The 19852-nt window shown below is 38.6% G+C and overlaps 1 protein-coding gene across 7 annotated transcripts in view; it reads right to left on the bottom strand.

Moving 5' to 3' along the window:
- Positions 1-19852, bottom strand: part of Tmem108 (transmembrane protein 108) — a 322687-nt gene that overhangs the window by 215741 nt on the left and 87094 nt on the right. The window contains exon 1 of one of the 7 annotated variants that reach the window (XM_023560120.2): positions 17885-19272. The exons of the other annotated variants lie outside the window; for them this stretch is intronic. The gene's annotated coding sequence lies outside the window, so the exon portion shown is untranslated. Of the gene's footprint in view, positions 1-17884; positions 19273-19852 lie in introns of those variants that run through there. 7 annotated transcript variants of the gene reach the window in all.

Raw genomic sequence — 19852 nt, 5'->3', positions numbered from 1 at the left:
AAGAAAAGAAGGAAGAAGTCAGTCTTCATTTGAAATTTCCATTCTGCTTGAGCATTTCTCACTGCTCCCATGGCTTATGGACATCAGACTTCACCCTTTCAACACAGACTCACACTAGTGGCTCTCCAGAAAGCTCCCAGGCTTCAGTCTTGCCCTGATGCTGCATCCTGGATCTTTCTTGTTTTGTGGCTTCCAGTTTCTTGAACTGAGCTGGCTGTACCCTCTGGCTCTCCAGCCACTGTAGACTCTCCCTCCTCTGATTTGATGAGTCAATCTAATAAATCCCTTTGCATAATCATGGTGTTTGAGTGTGTGTGTGTAAAACAATTTTGTTCCTTTAGGGAACTCTACAACCTATACAAGCTTTTATTCAAATTTCCTCATTTTTTCTACTAATGTCCTTTGCTCTTTCCTAATCTAATCCAGGAGCCTACATTCAGTCATCTTATCTCATTGGTCTCTTTCATGCCGTAAGTTTCTTGGTCTTTCCATGTCTTCACTTTTCCATGAGCATGGTACCTTTGAGGACGGGGCAGGCATTTTGCAAAGTATCCCTGATTTACGTTTGTGAATATTTGGTAGAATCCCTCAGAAGTGAAGTGCCTTTCTCACTGGATCACATTAGATTGTACATCATATTACCAAGATTTACTTTTGGTGTTCATTTAATATGTGTAGTTAAGGCAGTGTTTGCTAGGTACCCCCACTACAAAGTGAATCCACACTCACTTTTCACTCTATATTCAGTAGAATTGAGTTGCTAAGTCCAAACCATGGTTACCAGAGGGGCATGAAGCTTCACTCATGTGAGAAGAAAATACTGAAGAGTTGTCACCATATGTTAAAAGTGCCACAAGACTAACTACTTTAGTGGAGATACTTTCACACTACAGAAATATATCATTTCTCAAAGTTTTGCCCTAATTTTAGCATTTATCAATTAGCCTTCCCTGTGGCTACTTGCTGTGGTATTCTAAAGATGATCTCATATTTCCCTCTTTCCTTTTATATTTAATAACTGGAATTCTTAAGAAAGACATATTTATACCTTCCTACATTTATTTGCATTGATATAGTCTCATGGATATTTATTCTATGCTTGAGCTGTAAGCCAACGGCACAACTGAATTTATTTTGTTGCTAAAGATGTAGCAGCTTTGACAAATGGAAGACTTTTTCAGACTTGCTCCTGTACTCTTTAATGTATTCTCTCTATCCCCTCCTCAGCCCTTCCTTCCACTCACCCCCACCCCTTTCTCCTTGATCATTTCTTCACTTTCAGGTACTACAAACTACTCAGGATTCACCAGCCCCACAATCAACCATTTTAACAAGGAGCCTGGTTCATTTTATTGAAAAAAAATTTAGAAACCAAGATTTGGGTATTCAGTATTCTCACTGCTTTCAAGAACACATCTAGAAAATATATGTGTGTATATTAATTTAGATATACATAGATATTTATATTTATTTCTCTATTTGCATATGTATTAAAGTATGTTCATTCTTACCAGTATCTCTAACTTCAATTCAGCATCACAGGACTGCTTCAAGCTTTCAGTACAGGGCAGTTTTTTTTTTTTTTTTGAGGTACATTTTAGCCAAAGAAAGTATTTCTCAAAACAGGTAAAGTCCTTCAGTGGAAGAGCCCTTGCTTAGCGTGCACAAGGGCCTAAGTTTAATCCTCATTATCATATAACAGGTGAGTCTTCGGTCAGTCTAAAAGAGGAAAATACTAAAATGATCAGTAATAAAGTTTCTTTGAATAAAATGTTGTGAGCCACACAGGTGAGAAAGAGGGTAAGAGGTTTTGCCACAAGACAAAGAATTATTTTATGGAAGGTTTTCATTGCACCAAGGTTGAAAATTCCTGCCTAAGTATCCAGGACCATGGAAAATTTAGATGCGTTCTAATTGCATGATTTCTTCTATAATATCTCAGTGGAACAACCACTGAGTTTCAACTTCCCTTGAAGTTGAAACTACTAGTCACATCTACTAACCAAAGGTTTCTTTTTATTATCAGCTGTATCATTAACAGGAATAACTATAAAAATGAGAGGGAATGTTTTGTCTTTGCATTCATTTGGGCCTTATGGTGTTGGTGCTCCCCTTGGCAACCCCAGCAGCATTCGATGATTTCTCAAATCCCTCTATAAATAAAGACAATCACATCTTTGCACCAAGAAGACCACTCAGATCAGTGCCTGGCTTCTACCCCTCCTAGCCGTGTGCCGGGAAGGCCTTTGACCAGCAGACCATCCTGAGTTACACATCTGAACATGAACAGTCCATCTCATGGACAAGTAGAGTGTAAGGCTGATTTTCCTGTTCTTGCCCAGGCGTATGGTGATTAGAGCAGCTCCTGGGTACTTCTTACTTGCCTGGAGTTGTCTTATGCCAAGCGCACCACACCTCAAAGGTCCCCATAAAGGGGCTGTACATCTAGGCTCCTATCTAGGAGTTACAGTGCCCTACAAACAGTTCAAACCCTTTCCCTACTTCTGGCTTTCAGCAAACTCAGCCATCCAGGATGTAGGCCTTGCTTTTAGGGTCCTAGCCACTGTCTGTGTATCAGATTCAGCCACAGTGCTGCTATAGCGCTATGGTTCCTAAACAACCTGACCATCCAAGAGCACTTGCACGCCTCTTCCATCAGGTTAGACTACTTGCACTCAAGGTTCTCCTCAGTTTCATCCTTGCTCCCTCAGGTGCTATTACACCAACCTTCATTTTAAATGCTTCAGAATTATAAAATATTCTGGCAGCATCACTTTGATTCTGGAAGCTGGATCCTTTTGGAAGAAACCCCTGCATTAACTTTACCTCTTACACAGTTAACTCTGACATGCACAACTCAATTCATTGCTGAGATAGAGCTTATGATTGGCTCATGTAAAACTGAGAGGGAGGGGCATATGCAAATACTTTTAAAAAGTTGATATCACATATGTAATTATAGAAAAATTTAAAAAATAACTTTGGCAGTATGACAAGTTACTATCCCAGTCTCAGAGTTAGATTTCACTTTAATTCTCTACCTCCTGGTACTGTGATATATTTCTACCACTTAAGGAAGACTAAAAGCTCAAGACTTCTTAATTAGTACAGAGACTAGAAATAGGTACATAAAGGGAATAGCATGAAATCATGGCAATCAGTTTTACACTTAATTTCTGTTTTGTGAAGATGGTTTTAAAAGAGACTTTACCACCCCTTTACTGTATCCTGCCGAGATTTTTTTCTTAACAACTTGTAAACTATCAAGGCAATTATGGGAATACTATTATTCCCATTGTATCATCTCAACCACAAAATCTGTATCTATTCTACCATTCACAGGTTAATGCTATGATCTTTCAAATCACCAACAGATTGAGAGAAAATACACATAACTCATTGTGTTCATTATATTTGTATGGTTTAAGGCCAAGTCATGGTAAAAATCCAACAGCAGGGCTCACAGACAATAACTGAAGGAACTTGAGATATTTACAAAAACTATATAATGTCTGTGTAGTGTTTGAAGTCATAAAATTATATGAAAGTTTTTCCAAAAAATCCTTTATAATAAATTTCTGGAATGGCTGGGTGAGGTACTCCGTAAACCTGTCCAAGATACAATGATAATACTGGACAAAGATGTTAAAACAACCATTTAAAGATTACAAAACTGATCAAAAGCATAACATAAACTGAGAGGGACTTTAGCCTACTGTACCTCAACAAGAATGGTGGGAATCTGTGATATCTCAGGAGTGGGGAGCAGCTGAGCTGCTGCTGAGCTGATCAGCCGCACATTTGGAGATAAAGCAAGGTCAGACCCAAGAATGAGGAGCGTCAGGGGCAAGCCACATGAGCAAGCTGGTGGGACTTGAGCAAAGCCAGTCCCAGGGACATGGGCTGTAAACAAGCTGGTGGGACTTGAGCAAAGCCAGTCCCAGGGACATGGCAGACCCTGTAAAAATGTTGACCTTCAGCTCAGTGGCACATGGGCATGACCCAGCCTTGGTGTTCCTTCCTGTTAACTACAGCACAGATAGCTCTGAAAAAGTGTCACTTTCTATGTTCTCAGCAAAACACTGAGACCTTGCACTTTCAATCCTGTCATGCACTTTCCCCCCTTTTTACTGTGTATAAATAAAGACACAGATTGTGCTGGGTTGTGGCTGCCTATCCATTAGAGAGGTCACTTCCATCCAGTCCCAGCTTAACTTTTATTGTGTGTCTTGTCTTAATCTCCTATTGCCCCCTCAGAACCCCGCTGGCTGCATGGGTCATGACAGATAGGGACTGCCCCCTAATCTCCATGTCTTCTCACCTCAGCACCATCACCTGAAAGTTCTAAGGATGGGTAGGAAGGGTGCTTTCTGGAGGGGAATAAGTTTACTTGGAGAACAACATGGGAAACTGCATGCTCATGGCATTGTCAGAAATAATGGAGATCTCAGTGGCAAATAATCAGGAGGGGCTAACATCAAGACTAGCCTAGTCTTGATCAGGCTTGGGACAAGTACAAATGATGGACCAATCAGAAATTTCACAGGGCAATCCCAGAAAGGAATTAGCCAAAGGGAGCCTTGTAAAATCCCTCTCATCTCTAAAGGTCTCCAGACTGTGCATGTGGGCAAGGGTGTGCATGCCCAGGAGAGATGAGACAGGGCTCTAGCCAGCTGCATATCCTGAACTGATTTCCCTTGTAAATCTAGTACATCAAATTATGACAACTCCTTTATACCCACCTGCTGTGGTAACACATCATACAACAGTACAAGTCATCTATATCCCCTCTATAATTACAAATTGGGAAAATCAAAATCCCAGAGCACCGAAGAATGAGTTTTCTAAAATGTTACCAGAAAGTCAACAGAAATTAGTAAATGTGGCAGCTGGAGCTTTGTCAAAATCAACTTACTTGTCAAAAAGTGGCATAAAATTAATAAACAGAAATTGGTGCCAAGTACATCTGAACTACTTGCAGTAGTGGATATGCTCTTCCTCAATCTTGGTCTTATATGTGTAAGACCAAGATTTCTCCTTTCCCTGTTTGCTCCTACAAGTCTCTTAAAGTTACCAAAAATAATACAGTCTCTCTAGGAAGTCATACCCTGTGGGTTCTCAGGCTGGAAGGAAACTCGGCACCTGCCCCACGAATGCCCACTCATGGCATCATCAGTGCTCTTCGCTGACTTATTTATTACTTTTTCATGATTTCTGACTCCTAGTTTCAGCTCTTATTTCCTGTATAGGTGATAAGTGGTACCTAGAATATTATTTTCACTGGCTATCTGTAAATCCCAGAGGAAATGACTGTGATAGATACAAGGTCCAGTTCTAACTGCCAACCCAAACTATTAACAATATTTTCATGTGTACAGCACAGCTTCTCCCCATAACAAAAGATAACAAAAGATGTTATTCATACTTCCAGCCTTCTTACGTAAGTTCTGCTTGTTCAAGTAAATGATTGTAAGATCTTTCAGAGACAACAGAATACTCCACGTGCTTTAAAGCCATTGTTTTTCCAAGCTTTGTAAAATGTATGAAGCTACTTCATGCTGGCATCATGGAAACCTGCTCCAAGACAACTTCCACATGTTTCTGCCATTCATAATGGTTTATACCCACCTCCTACTTGGTAATTAGTCCATTTTAAATCACCAGGAAAAATAAAACACAAATTCCTGTATTTGTACAGCTGACATCCTTTGTTGCTTAGAAACTCCATGTGATCTGCGCTTGTGAAAAGAATAGCCAGAAACTTTAGTAAAAACATCACAGACAAATTCCAGAAAAAGTTCAGAGGAAAAAAATGCAACAAAGATGCCTGCTGCACTTGGAAGTGGACCCCTTCTTCAAGTGTTTTCCCTCTTTTGTTCCTTGAAGACAGCACCTGGGGTAAGAGGCTGGGAACCCAGGGCAGAAATGGAGACTCCTGGGTAAGACTAAATCATCATGGGAACCACATCTGCTCTCCAAAGTGAGAAAAAGATAAATACTGAAATGTACGTGGAGGTTGTGTGCTGTGGATTTTGTCACCAATTACACTGAGGTGTGGCCAAAATGTCCCTGCTCAATGATCCCAGGCAGTTCCCTTAGTCTGAGCATCTTGAGTTTCCTTAACTGCACAACAGATTAAATGAGCAATTTACGTAAAATATCCAGCATCATTTATGTTTGACTATACAGGTGACTGCCTCTCATTCTTCGCCTTGCCACTGCCAAACAGAAGCATGTGCTAATAAACACTGACTCTATGTAAGAATGTATCTTCTTCCTGTAACTAATTTCCAAACACAACTATAAAAATTTCATCTTCCATTCTGCAATTTAACAATTCAAATTCTTCTTCTCAGCCAAGATGATAGGATTCACTTTTACTTGACACTTTTCTTCCAATCACTTCTTTAATCAAATATTTCAGCAGCAGCAGATACTTTTTTCTTTTCTCCTCTTCTCCCCTCTTTCCTCCCCCCGGTCTGTTTCTGTCTCTCTGTCTCTTTCTCTCTGTGTCTATCTCTCTGTGTGTGTCTCTGTCTCTGTCTCTGTCTCTGTCTCTCTCTCTCTCTCTCTTTCTCAAACACACACACACACACACACACACACACACACACAAACACAGAGTGGGACTGACTGTTTCAGATCACGATGCTGCTAGACACGAGCATAATTCCCCAAATTAAATACTTCATGATACAAGATTTCAAAAAAAGTTTTTCCAAACCCCCCTGGTTAGCTCCTCTCTCCTTTTCCAGGTTCCTGGATGTAATAGGATCTTCTTCCTGGCCAAGTTGCTTCTCCCCGACAGCAGAGTGATTCTCCTCTCCGCTCTCACCAGTGCCCACTGCAGTTATTACACGTGAGTGAGCAGTAAGTCATCCGGCCACTGTGACAACGACTCACACATCTCAAAGAAAGCCCTCTGGGCTCACAGGCCAGGAGGTGCTCTCCAGGGGAGAATCTGATCTTGCTACTAAAAACAGCAAGTGGGAGAAATAAGCCCTGCAAATACATTTTTAATTAAATGGAGGATTTCCCCCCTCCCCTCTTTTCTTGCTCTGCCTCTGTCTTCCTTCTCTCCCACCTAACTAGATACTTTGAGATACTGCTCCTGGTCACATCTGCCAGCCTGAGAAGAGTACTAAGACAAAAAGCACCACCAACCCCAACTCCAGCTAAAAGCAACTAGCCATAATTTTGCAAAGAACAGTGCTTTAAACATGCTATTAAGGTTTTTACTTTGTGAATGCCTCTAATATTTCATCATTTCTCATTACCCTTGCTTTACCTTGGTGCAGTTACTCAGTCTCTTCCCAGCTGAATACTGCAACTCATGGCTTTCTATGTAACTGACATTTCACTCCTAAATAATGCATCTAATCACATCGCTCTTGTGCTTAGAACCTCCCCCAACCCAGTTTGTTATTTAAGATTCTTCACAACATACTAGCTAATTTATCTCCCTAGCTCCATCTGGCACCAACCAGTGCCTAAGCTCTGGCTCACTGAACTGTAGAATGTCTCTGAATGTACTCATAGTCTTCCATCATACCATATACATAGTTACAGTTGTTCCTGTGACACCCCTCTGTACACCCCACACTGAGCCTCCTCTGTCTGTGATCTTAACACTTCTTCCTAACCTCTAATCCTGTAAGTAAGCTACACTGCAACTGTGTATTTCATGGGAGTGTATCTTACCTCTGTGTATCACTGATGTGCAATGTTGTTTAAAAATAGAGCCACTACAGGAAATTCTAAAGTACATACTTCAGAAAGAAGGAGGATGTTTATACATGTAAATACTGAGATAGAAGAAAGTAACAGTGAGAGAAGATACTAGTAAATGGACATTACTTTTAAATGTGTATTTGTGGAGGAAAAAAAAAAAGCAAAAAAGAAGCCAGAGAGATAGAAGTCTTTCAGTTTTAGAGCATGAGAAGTAACATACTCATTGGACAAAGATTTATAAGAGTGAATTCTTGACATGCCTACTGCCATCTTGAGTTGTAACCACCAGAACTGCCCCAAAGTAATCCTAGTCAGTTTTTTCTGCACAATTTCTCAGTGACCTAAAAGTAGAAAAAAATTAAGAGAGGGTATGTGGAGCTTTACAGCCAGAGCCTGCGGCCAGGAATGTTTCTGACTCTGCTATAAGCTTAAGATACTCTGATACATTCTGGCATGGAAGGAATCACTTCTGTCCTAACCAACATATACACCACTCCTTCTGACTCAGCTTTCAAGGCAGGATCCACTTGGTCTTATTACTAGTAGGAAGCACACTTCTATTAGTAAGACCCCCCCCCAATAAATTTGGCAATCCAAGATTTGTCTGCATTTCTTTCTGTCTGCCAATCTCACAGCACCTTAAACCTGTTTCTCATAGAGTGAGATTGAGTTGTTTAAGAATGCTATGTATGTTAAAATAGCAAGAGCAACTTCTATGGGAGCAGGCACACAGTCTGAGACCCTCTGAATAAGTAGGGAAAGATACTGGAATAGGGAGAAAAAGAAGTATCAATTCAAGGACAGTGAGAGGGTAAAAAGAAAGCAATGAAAATATTAAAAATGGTGACATAGTATGTAAAAGTACATTTCTAATTACAATAAATTCAAATACAAGTAAATATCTTTAGGCTGAATAAATTAAGATCTAGCTACATGTCACTGGTAAGACAACCTAAAACATGGGAGAAGTCAATTATAAATCCATATGAACGCATTAATACTATCCCAAAACATACAAAAGTTAACATAGTCAAACAAAAACTTTTTCCTATACTCTCACAATTATTTTTGTCTCAGTTATTTTTCTCTTATTGTGAGACAAAATACCCAATACCAACAGATGAAGAGAGCAAGGTTTATTTGGTTTACAGTTTTACAGGTTTCAGTGCATAATTGGCTGGCTCCAAGGCAGGGTGTCATGGCAGACAGGCGCTGCAGAAGAGAAACACTTCATGGCAGGTAGAACGCAGCAAAGCAAGCTAGGGACTTAGCAGCTTCTTTCTGCCCCGTTTATATTCTACCTAGGCTACTGACACTACTATAGTGCCAAACCAGTCAGTGGATCCATTTAGTAATCTCAGCCCCTTAATCCCAGCATCACACACTCTAAGATGCATCCACCTCTGAAAAAGCACCACCTTTGACCACAAGAGGCTTTGGGGGGACACCTAGATACAAACCACAACAATTCTGACATTCAATGTGTGGGTTTTTTTCTGACCAAACAATTCTGCAATTATTTGGGGATGTAATTCTTTTGCAACAATGTCAACCTGGTGTTCGTGTCAGATTCTACAAGTTCATTCCTGCCGATGTCAGTGGCAAGCTTCAGGTTTCCGCCTAGACCTCTGATCAAGTGACAGGTTCCTTTATGTATATGTGGGACTTCTATGCCCTCTTTCACTGTGCCACCCTGTAGCGTCTGGATGTGTTCACCAAGCTTGCAGAGGTGTTTCCATGCTGCAGGGATATTTACATGGGCTTCACCACATATTCCTAATCACTTAGTAACTCAGTCTCCAGACCCTCTCTCCGCTCTAGAGTACGTGGGGTGGGGTTGATATTTTCAAGCTTTCACGTTTAGTCTTTGCATCCTGAAGCTATTCAGAAACCCACAAAGGGCTGCTTCACTAAAAGGATGACTCTATCCCCCAGGAAATCAAGGGATTTAGAAGTTGTGTGAGATTTTCCTATCATCCATATTACTCAGGAAATTACAAAAGTTTTAGGAGCTGTGTCAGAAACCAAGGCCAAAGACCAAACAATAGAACAAAAGAAAATTTGAATTCTTGGAAAATTACAAGAATTTTAGGGGTTTTGTGCCAAGAGCTGAGGGACAGACCAAATATACATACTTACATACATACATACATACATACCTGCATGCACATATACATATGTGTATATGTGTAGGTATAATTTCTTACTGCATCAGACATGGGAACTTGAAAAAAATGGACAAATTCATCAATAGGGAGAAACTACAGTACAACTTTCCTATTCAAAAAAAAATCCACTAAGGATAGAGAAGACTTAAACAGCATAATTAATATATTTTAAATGCCGAAAACATATAGAGAATATTAAAGACAATGGGTGAAATATTAACTTATGTAGATTTATTTATGCTCAAATTAGTAAAACACTGAACAATTTCAAAAACTGATGAAGCTACCAAGATAGCCTCAATAAATTTCAAAGGGTGGATATTCAGATAATATTTTCTTATGATGCAATTAAATATCAGAAATATATTTTTTAAAGATGACTAAAATGTGTGAAGAAAATGTGCTATATTCACAGTGGAATACTATTCAGCCTTAAAAACGAAGGAAATCCTATCATCTGCTACAAGTATCATTTATCATTTATGTACTGAATCTAATTTGAGCTAATAAAGGAGCAAAGAATAGAAGAGCATGGGGAGAAAGCCAATGATGTTAGGTAGATACTAGTTACAGGATACAAAATTTTGGCTGCACAGGAGTTCAAGAAATCTTTTGTACAACATGGTGACTACAGTTAATAACAATGTATTGTATTCTTAAAAATCAATAAGTAGATTTCAAGTATTCTCATCACAGAAAATATGTGAGGTAGTAGATACATTAATTAGTTTAATTTAGCTACGCCATAATACATACACGTTTTAAAGTATCATACTGTAGGCCATATGTATATATATTTTTGTGAATTAAAAACAAAAATAAATCCAGTAAGTAGTTTAGGATAGATCTAAAGAAACATATATTTCTTTTGGTACCAGGGATCGAACTCATGACCACGTGCTCTCAAGGCAGACACTTATGCCGCTGAGCTATATTCCCAGCCCAGAAACACATATTTCAAAACAACTCTTGTTTTGCAATCTTGTAAAACTTGAGAAACAGAGTCAAACCAATAGTTAAAAGAAAATTAATAACTTTAGATGTTTATATTAAAAAAAGAAAATTCATAATGAAGTAAGCTTCCCAATATAGCTAAGATAATTGTACTACTTACTAATTCTAACAGTTCATGGAAAGGAACAGTGTTTATACTGTTCAATACATATTGCATACCTATATCTGGTAATCTGAGCAACTATTTTGAAAATAACAATATGTAATATAATAAGCACTATTAACTTCCTACCACCTTGTTTTGAAATCCTATATCTTTTTGTTTTACCTTTTTTTTGTATTCTCTCTGAAAACAAACAAAAAAACAAACCTCCATACTGAGCCAGAATAACCCTCTGCTCTTAAAAAGCTGATTAGCTCAGGTATTGGTTACTTATAACTGAAAGCTGGCGAATACAACTTATACACAGAACTTTAAGGTAATTTTACACAAACTTGTTAACCTGTATTTTGATTGCCAGCTGTCACATGAGCTCAGATGTGGAATTTTCCCCTGGTAGCATCGGACATCACTCAAAACATTACCGATTTTGGAGCATTTGACATCTTGGATTACGAGTGTTCAAATTAGCAAATTTAAACATTATGAAACCATTTTGAGATATCAACTGTATGTATATGGGTCAGCAATAATCACTCAGAAAAGTAGTTTAAAGATATCATTCTCAATAGCAGCAAAAATATAAAATACCTAGGAATATATTTTGTAAAAGAGGTGTAAATTTTTTTGTGTAAAAAATTTTTGGAGGGGTTGATGTTTGGGATTAAATCCAGGGGCTCATGTGCTCTACCACTTAGCTACAAACCCAGCCCTAAAAAGATTTAATTGAATTGAAAAGCACTGTTTGAAGTTTAAAAAGAAAAAAGAAAGGATTTTAACACTGTGAAGAAAAAAACAGGATGATTAATACAAAAGTCAGGAAGGTTTAACCTCTAGGGTAGATGGTTACGGAAGACAGTTTACTTTTTAACATGGATGATATGTGTATAAGTAATCAGGTTTATAATTTTTCAAAGTAAACATAACTTTTATATTTTCTCTTATATAGATGAAATGCTTTATAGTTTTAGCAAAGGTCCAGGAAAATGTAAACAAATCAATGCCCAAAGTACTTTCATCTATTGTACTATAACACAGAATTCCCAAGTTCTACAAGTAGAGTATGAAAGAAGGTATAAGTTAAATATATGCAAATATTGAGAAATATGTCTTGAATAATCATTTCATTTCTAGAAAAGAAGGCAGCAGCTACTATAAAATGCTGGAACAACCCTTTCAAAAAACATTCAATCTTAAATGTAATTGTCTTCACCTTCTAGTTTTAAATGAAAAGGTTTCTATCAAAGCAGTTTACTGAAATATTCAGTTATTTATCTCTGCATACAAGATTGAAAAGCAGAAATCCAATCACAATTCTGGAATATTTAAACAGGAATTAGTTCAAAATAATGAAAAATTTAGGGTCTCAAATTATCTCTTCATAAACCTAATAAAATTGTGTTTCTTGTCATTTGTCTTTAATGGTAAATAGAACTGCAAAAATTTGCAGAGGATTTACTATTTTGAAAAGTGTAAATGATGGTGAGTTAAATTATAGTGGAATAAATTATGTCCCATTTTCATGCCAATATACTCCCTTGGGTGTGAGGTAAAAAGGCCCAGAGACGTGTCTGGTTTCTAGCATTTAGCCTATGCCTGGCTTATCTCTGTAGCAATGTATGTTTCTCAGAAATGACCATTTCAAGGCTCTTCCAGAAACTTTCCACTTCCCTATCAAGAGGTGGAATCTCTTCTCACTCTCACTTAACCTGAACACCCTGCATAAGTGCTTTAGTGAATACAGAGGAATAATGCTGTCTGATTTCCAGAGGGGGGAGCATAAAAGATAAGGTTCCTGCCTGAGTTTGTTTCTCTTGGGTTGTGCACTGAGCTGGTATTGAAGCCTGGTGGCTTTGACACTGACATGAGAGAAAGACAACAAAGACAGGGATCCTGAGGAGTCAGCTGCTCTAATCTCCCCAGCTTAGGCTCTAGCCCACACACAGTGGGCTAGCTTCATTGATGTGGCCTCTAGCCTCTCAACCAACCCAGCTAAGGCCCGGGGAGCAGATACAAGCTCTCCTTGCCTATCCCGAGCCAGATGTAAACATGGCTGTTGCTTTACGACATTAAGTGTTGGGAGTGGTTTGATTTGCTGCACTGGATATTTAGAATAGTTGCTGGAACTATAGCAAGGATGCTGAATGCCAGTGTCATACCCTTATCTGTCCAAAGCACAAATGGTTGAAAACCACCAGTTCACACAGCATGGCTTCTTAAAAAGAGCAAACATCGGGGCTGGGGATTTAGCTCAGCGGCATAAGCGCCTGCCTTGCAAGCAGGCAGTCGTGAGTTCGATCCCTGGTACCCATAAAAACGAAAAAGACAAAAAAAAAAAAAAGAGCAAACATCGCCTTGGAAAGTTAAACTCCTTTTAGGATTTATATACCTTTTGCAACTGACCAACAATGCCAATTGATAAGTAAGTTTATAAATATTCTATCTGCAAAAATTTTTTCCAGTATTTTTGTTTTATATCATCAAAGGATTCTGAGATGTGGGTTAACAGCCTCTGCATATCAATGAACTTCACTCAATTACTGTATCTACCTTTCATTTTGATATATGGAAGTTATGTTGGGACCTATAGTATTTGATCAGGTGCTTTCCAAACCAAAAGAATAACACCAGGTTCTACATACTTGATAGACTGTGTATTTGATACTCATCTGCTATCCAATTTTAGGATAAAGTAACCAGACTTTTACAGCTAAGTAATTTCTCCTTACTTACTGTGTGATCCTAATCAAATTACATAACTTTGCCAAATATTTTCATGAATTTACAAAATGGAAATAATACTCCTCTGCCTTGAAAAGTGGCTACAGCATTAAACGAGCCACTGTGCCTAAAATATCTAGCACACTTAGGCAATCGGCAGGATTCTATTTCTTGACACTCTCAGTTTTTAGCAGAATGGTAGGCTGAAGGATGGTGAGGGCACAGTTTGCCCAGCTGAAAGAAGCCTTCTGAAGGAAGTCAGGCTTGGGTTCCTGTCTGAGTGATACTCTAGCACTGGAAAGTGAGCCTCTAATCTACACTTGGAATTTCAACAGAAGCATCTATCAGGACTCTCTGGTTTGTTTTGTTCTGTTCGCTTCAGTTGTTCTAATGAAAAATGTTTGAGAAAATTTAACACTGCAATCTCACTATGGCCTTTTCCTTATTTAACATGAATCTTAATCAGCAATGAATGAGTTTTTATTTGTCTTCATTTATAGGTCATTTATGCCACAGAGCTGGGTTTTGAACAGTTATATCAAAGAGAGGGAACAAAACAAACAAAACAGGCTACCTACAATTTTCAGAGGTTTGGCTTCCAACCTCAAAATATGAACAAATGAAACAAAGGACACTGTAGAAAGAAGGAAGAACCAGTCATCCTTCTGGTATTTTTGTATTGTTCCAGCTCAGCCTCTGAGAGTATAGTGAAGGTTTTTGGAGGGACAAAGTAGGACACTATGAGACCCAGAGTTCTGCCGCCCTCTTGCTATAAGATCTTAGCAAGTGGCATCTATAGGCTTTCATCTGTGATAACTAAGATGCTCTGAGATCACCTGGTCTAATGCTCTCACTTGATAGATGAGACATGAGGGCCAGAGCAATTCAATGGCCCTCCTTAGGTCACAGCTCTTGCAGTGTTTAAACTAAGGATTAGTATCCAAGTTGTCACTGATACTCATTCCACCATACTTAGCTGAGTCTAAAATGAACTGACTCTGATGGTACTGAGAAAGAGGTGGGATATGCATTCCTGTTAATTTAAAACAGTTTCATAGTCTCACATCTATTTTCCAATTTCTAAGCTTTCTTCTTTGACAACAGTGTCTTGGACAAGAGCCTATGCTGAGGCTGAGGCTCTCTTTCTTTGGATTTGCAAGAGCTCTCTAAATGCTTTTTGCTTGATACATACCAGGACCTGAAGGATAAATTCTAACCCTATCACTGATGCTGCCCCTTACAAGTGGCAAATGCCCAACAGGAAATGACAGACTTCTATGCTTTACAACCTAATGATGACAGAGTCACTTTTATCTTATGTGCCACATGTGCCAAGCAAGATATGAGTCAAAAATTCTACCTACCTACCCTGCTGAGGTGAGTTCTTTTTAACTCCTCCTGTCTGAGAACCAAAGAAGGCCTTTAAGTTTCATAGGTCTCACTGACCACATAGTGATTATGTTGAAGAGCCCTGATTTCCCCAAAGAGAGATACTTCCATAGATAAAAGGCACATGAGACATTATACAAATCTGGAACAGTGGGTAAAGGATGATATTTTTCTTATTTTAACTCACTTAAATCAACCACACTGACCTCGATAAAGGTCTTCCATTTAGCACTAAACTGAAATGCAAACACTTGAATGGTGCACTAGAATAAAAAAGAAATTACAGCCAAATGTGGAAACTAAAACAATGAGAATGATAAAGAGGTCCAACAACCAGGAAATATACTACTGTCATGGAAATGAGGCAGCCCAGCAGAGAGGACAGGCGGAGGTGAAATGTTGGCATGTTTTTGTGTTGGGAAACAATGAAGGATGTATTGGGGAACAAGGGTGCAGAAAGTAGGGTCCAGATAGCTCCTTGCCAGGCAGGTTCTAACACAGCTTGAACAGAAACTTCCTTATAAAGAGTGTAAACTCTGCCTCTACTCCTGTTATAGACAGCTAAGTTAGGCAGAAATATTATAGGCAGACAGGTTTAAGCTCTCCAAGGAGTCAGTGCAGAAGGTAAGAATGCATTACAGCTGTGGGTGGAGGTACATTCATTGAAGGACAGGCCTCAGAACAACAATGGAATGATTATGACTACGTATCTTCCTGAGGATAAACAGTAATAGTTGATGTTTTAAATAGGCATCAGTAACCCAGGTAGGGGACCATGACTTGACCTATTCCCTCCAGGAAAAGTCCTTTTTCTTTCCATGTACACTTGCTATACATTGGATCATTATTACTTAAGTGACTATACCTGCAATCTTATTGGTTGCCCACAGTTTTATCCCACCTTACATCCACCTCGTGATTTCGTATCTACCTCATGATTTTTCTCTATAAAACTTCCTTTGAGAAGTAGGCTCATGAGCAATCTACTCTCTGGGTTCCCTCTTGTCCCTCTCAAACAAGAGCTTTCCTTCAATAAAATTTCCTACTCTCCACCACTGTTCCTCGAAATTCACTCTTTGATTTTGGAGGACAAGAACTCAGCACACCTAGCAGGTTGGGAATTATATAACATTTCCCTTATATCTTTTGGAGGTTCCTAATATCATATAACAGTTTCACATGCAGAAAATAGGATTCTCTCTACATTATATTGCCCTGTTTGAGATGTGTAGCAATGAAAACAGAAGTGGAGCTTCTGTGGAGCTAAGTCCTCTCTCTGTTATCCAACAAGGTAGCCACTTGTTAGTACGATTAAGGAACTAAATTTCATTTTAAATAATAAAGTCTGCTTAAAGTTAAATTTCAGAAATAGACTCATTCACTTTACATTTTTATTGGTATCTATTTTGGCTTCTTTGGCAAAATCATACCTGAGTATATTAGCTCCCTTTTAAACAAATTATAAGTAAGTATTTCAGTTTCTTTGGCAAAATCATACTATAGTGCACCATCTAAAGAGCACAAGGTTGGTCTTTCATATTCAATTACACTCTCCCAATAAACTGAAATTTGACATTTGGTTTACAATTCAGCCTAGATTAAAGTCAATCAGCAGGCATCTGAGCACTTCTAACCAAAGTTGCAGACCAGTGAAACTGACAGAATCCTGAAACAAAACACAGTAACCTCTTATCTATGTTCCAGGCATGCCTTTTATGTATGTATGATTAGAATTCAAATATTCAAGAGTAAATATCATATCCCTTTGGTCTTCTTTTACATGATCCCAAAAACAATGTTAAATAATCTCAATTCTGTACTACATTCCAAAGAAGAAACTATTTTGAACATGAATTGAATATGTGGCCAAATGGTAATAAATTTATATACATCTTCACATGTACAAGTAAAACTTCATGAAGTTGAAAAAAGTCCCTCTAATGAATGTGGCCTGAGAAAACTGCAAACCTTTGATGTAAACCGTACTGACAGAGAATGAAGCCAGTCACCATCATCGCCTGTACTGAGGGATCTTACACCACTCCCCAGAAAGCATGAAGTGAACCCAGCGTTCTGCTCACATTCCAGCTGGAAGGGACAGCTATCCCCCATTTTCAGAGCTGGGTGAGTGAGTACAGAGGAGGCAAACAACACATTGAAGGTGTGGCATTTGCTGAAAGTCACTATTTCCACTCAGACCGTACGTGATCATTTTGGAAACTATCATCAGATACACAAGGTGCTCGTTAATGCAGCCGTAAGCTCACTTCAGCATATCTGTCAGGCTTCACGCCAGTAGCACCTATTTAGATAACGTGCCTTTTCCCTTATAAATCAGAATTCAACAAATACAGTAAAATAACTCATGAACAAATCTTTAATTTTTACCTTTGCTTCATGAACTAAAATAAAGACATAACCTGACATAGTATTTACATACATACAGAATATCTATTTTTAAATTAAAATTTCCCACTAAATTGCATGATTCTAAGTCTCTATTTTAAATCTGGGTTTATTCCAGAGTCTAACTGAAATTTGGATTGTACATTCTCCAAGTCTCAGGTCTTCAGAGTAGCAGAAAGCTCCTCATGTAATTTTCCTGAGTTAATCTAATCATTCTTCTCTTCCTGTTGTTAAATTCACATGGTATTCAGGCTCTCATCTGCTCTTGCTGCTCACCTTTCACATGATGCACTGCCCTTTTCCCGCCCATGCCCCCACAGCACCTTGGCTTTGTTTGTTCCTCCCTGTGGCTTACCTCCTCCTCTCCACCACCCACTCTGGACTCCCATTCCCCAGCAGAAAGAGCTGGGGATGCTGCTGTCTTGCTCTCCCGCTTTGGTCTTGTTCCAATCAGGGAAATATTCCTATGGCAACCAACATGCACCACTATCTCACTCGTCTTCCCTGTGAGTTAGTTCCCTGTTTGTGTGGCAGACACTTGGCAAGGATACTGAATTACTTTAACTTGCTTAGCAACTAGTAGTCTGTTCTGGTCCCTTGAAAGCTGGTTGGCTTTTTTCTTTTATCTCTGACAACCCTTCGGGAGTTGGTTGGCTAGCGCTGGAAAGGACAGCTGCCCAATTAGCCTCCTGGGCTCTGGCTGGAGCACACACAGTACTGGGCAAAGTGCAGCCTCCTCTGGCTCCCAGGTGAAAGAATGTCCACGTGCTCAAGGCAATAGCTTGAAAAAAGACCGTTCTGAGGGGTTCACCATGGACTGTTTCCAAGGGGACTCCAGTTTTTAGAAAGTCTCAGCTATAGTAAGGGGTCAAATTATCAATAGTTAGATTCATTCAAGAAGCTGGGCTTATCTATCCGTTATTCTGTATATTTCAGACCTTTCCATTTTTATGTAACATTCTGCAAACATATTTCTATTTACTGATTGTACTTCATTCACGTAGTTTATTTTGGTAACAAGAACCAACATAGTACACATTTTTATTCCCACAGTAAGTTCTAAAGAAACACTCAAAGTGTTTCTAATCTAATTTGAGTGCTCTAAGATGAAGGGCTTTTGCTGAAAATCTGTACAGGTAGAGACAGCTGTAAACAATGAACAAACAGTTTAACAGGTTATTGGGGTGCTCTGCTGAAAGATTCCATGCATGCCTGGTCCTTTTAGAATAGAAGCCAAAGGTGAGTGCTTGCTCTGAAAACAACTGAGGAAATAATCAAGTCAGGTACTAGAAAAAAACAGAAGCTACTGGATAAGAAATTCTACCACTAGCTGTATCCAACTGTCTTCCATAAGGAAAGTAAGGTCACTGTTTTGGGACAGAGTTGCCATTATAGGCCAGGAAGAGAATCCAGAAATGTTAGTGCACACCATCCATTCTTGTGAGACAACCACTTCCACCTGTAGAGAGAAAAAGACCCACTGTTCTGTGACTTTCAACCTTCAAATTCCAGCTTCCCCCTCCCCCAATGCTTCTTAGTGACTTCTATGGCTTTTAAAGGACAAGGACAATTTTTAGTCATATATCATGTTCTAATGATGATACACAGTAAGTGGTCAGTAAGCACTCATGGAAAGGAACTTTAATACAACTATAACTGATAATGTAAATAAACATTTCTGATACTTTTTTACCTATTATATTTACAAATTAAATTTTTGTTATACTCAGTGTTGACAAGGGTGTGGGAAGACATGACATTCTTATAAATTGGTACAGTTATTTAAAAGGCCAAGTTGGTGTCAAATTTAGGGATGCTAAAGATGCATACAGTCACCAGTAATTCCTACATTCCTTTATTTTTTCTCTTTGTTTCCTATAAATAAATTTACAAAACTGTAAAAATGCATGCCTAAAGATGTTTATTGCAACACTATTTGCAACAGAATAAAACGAGAAACACCTAAATGTTGATAATTGTAGAGGCATTAAACTGTAGCAGGCAAATAAAAAGGAATACTAGATAGCCACACAAAATGAAGGCAGATGTCCAAGATGTATTGCTAAGAAAATATACTGCACATCAGACTCTACATAAGTATCCATATGTACATTTACATAAGCGTAGATATGTGGTGCATATGTACACACATGTGTGTACTTGTATATGAATAGAACATGAGCTCATTTCTGGTAGATACACAGAAACTTTAACAGTGGCTACCTGTAATGAATGATATTTAGGAATATGACTAGGAAGCAATATTCTTATTTTTTACTTTATAGCTTTTTTAAGAATTTGATTAATTTTCAAAACATGTTAT

Source organism: Cavia porcellus, unplaced genomic scaffold, assembly GCF_034190915.1.
Source record: "Cavia porcellus strain 051 isolate PalLab524CR breed Dunkin Hartley unplaced genomic scaffold, mCavPor4.1 scaffold_5, whole genome shotgun sequence".
Lineage (NCBI taxonomy): Eukaryota > Metazoa > Chordata > Mammalia > Rodentia > Caviidae > Cavia > Cavia porcellus.
Note: the sequence above shows the minus strand (reverse complement) of the source record. Positions and strands in the feature narration are given on the sequence as shown.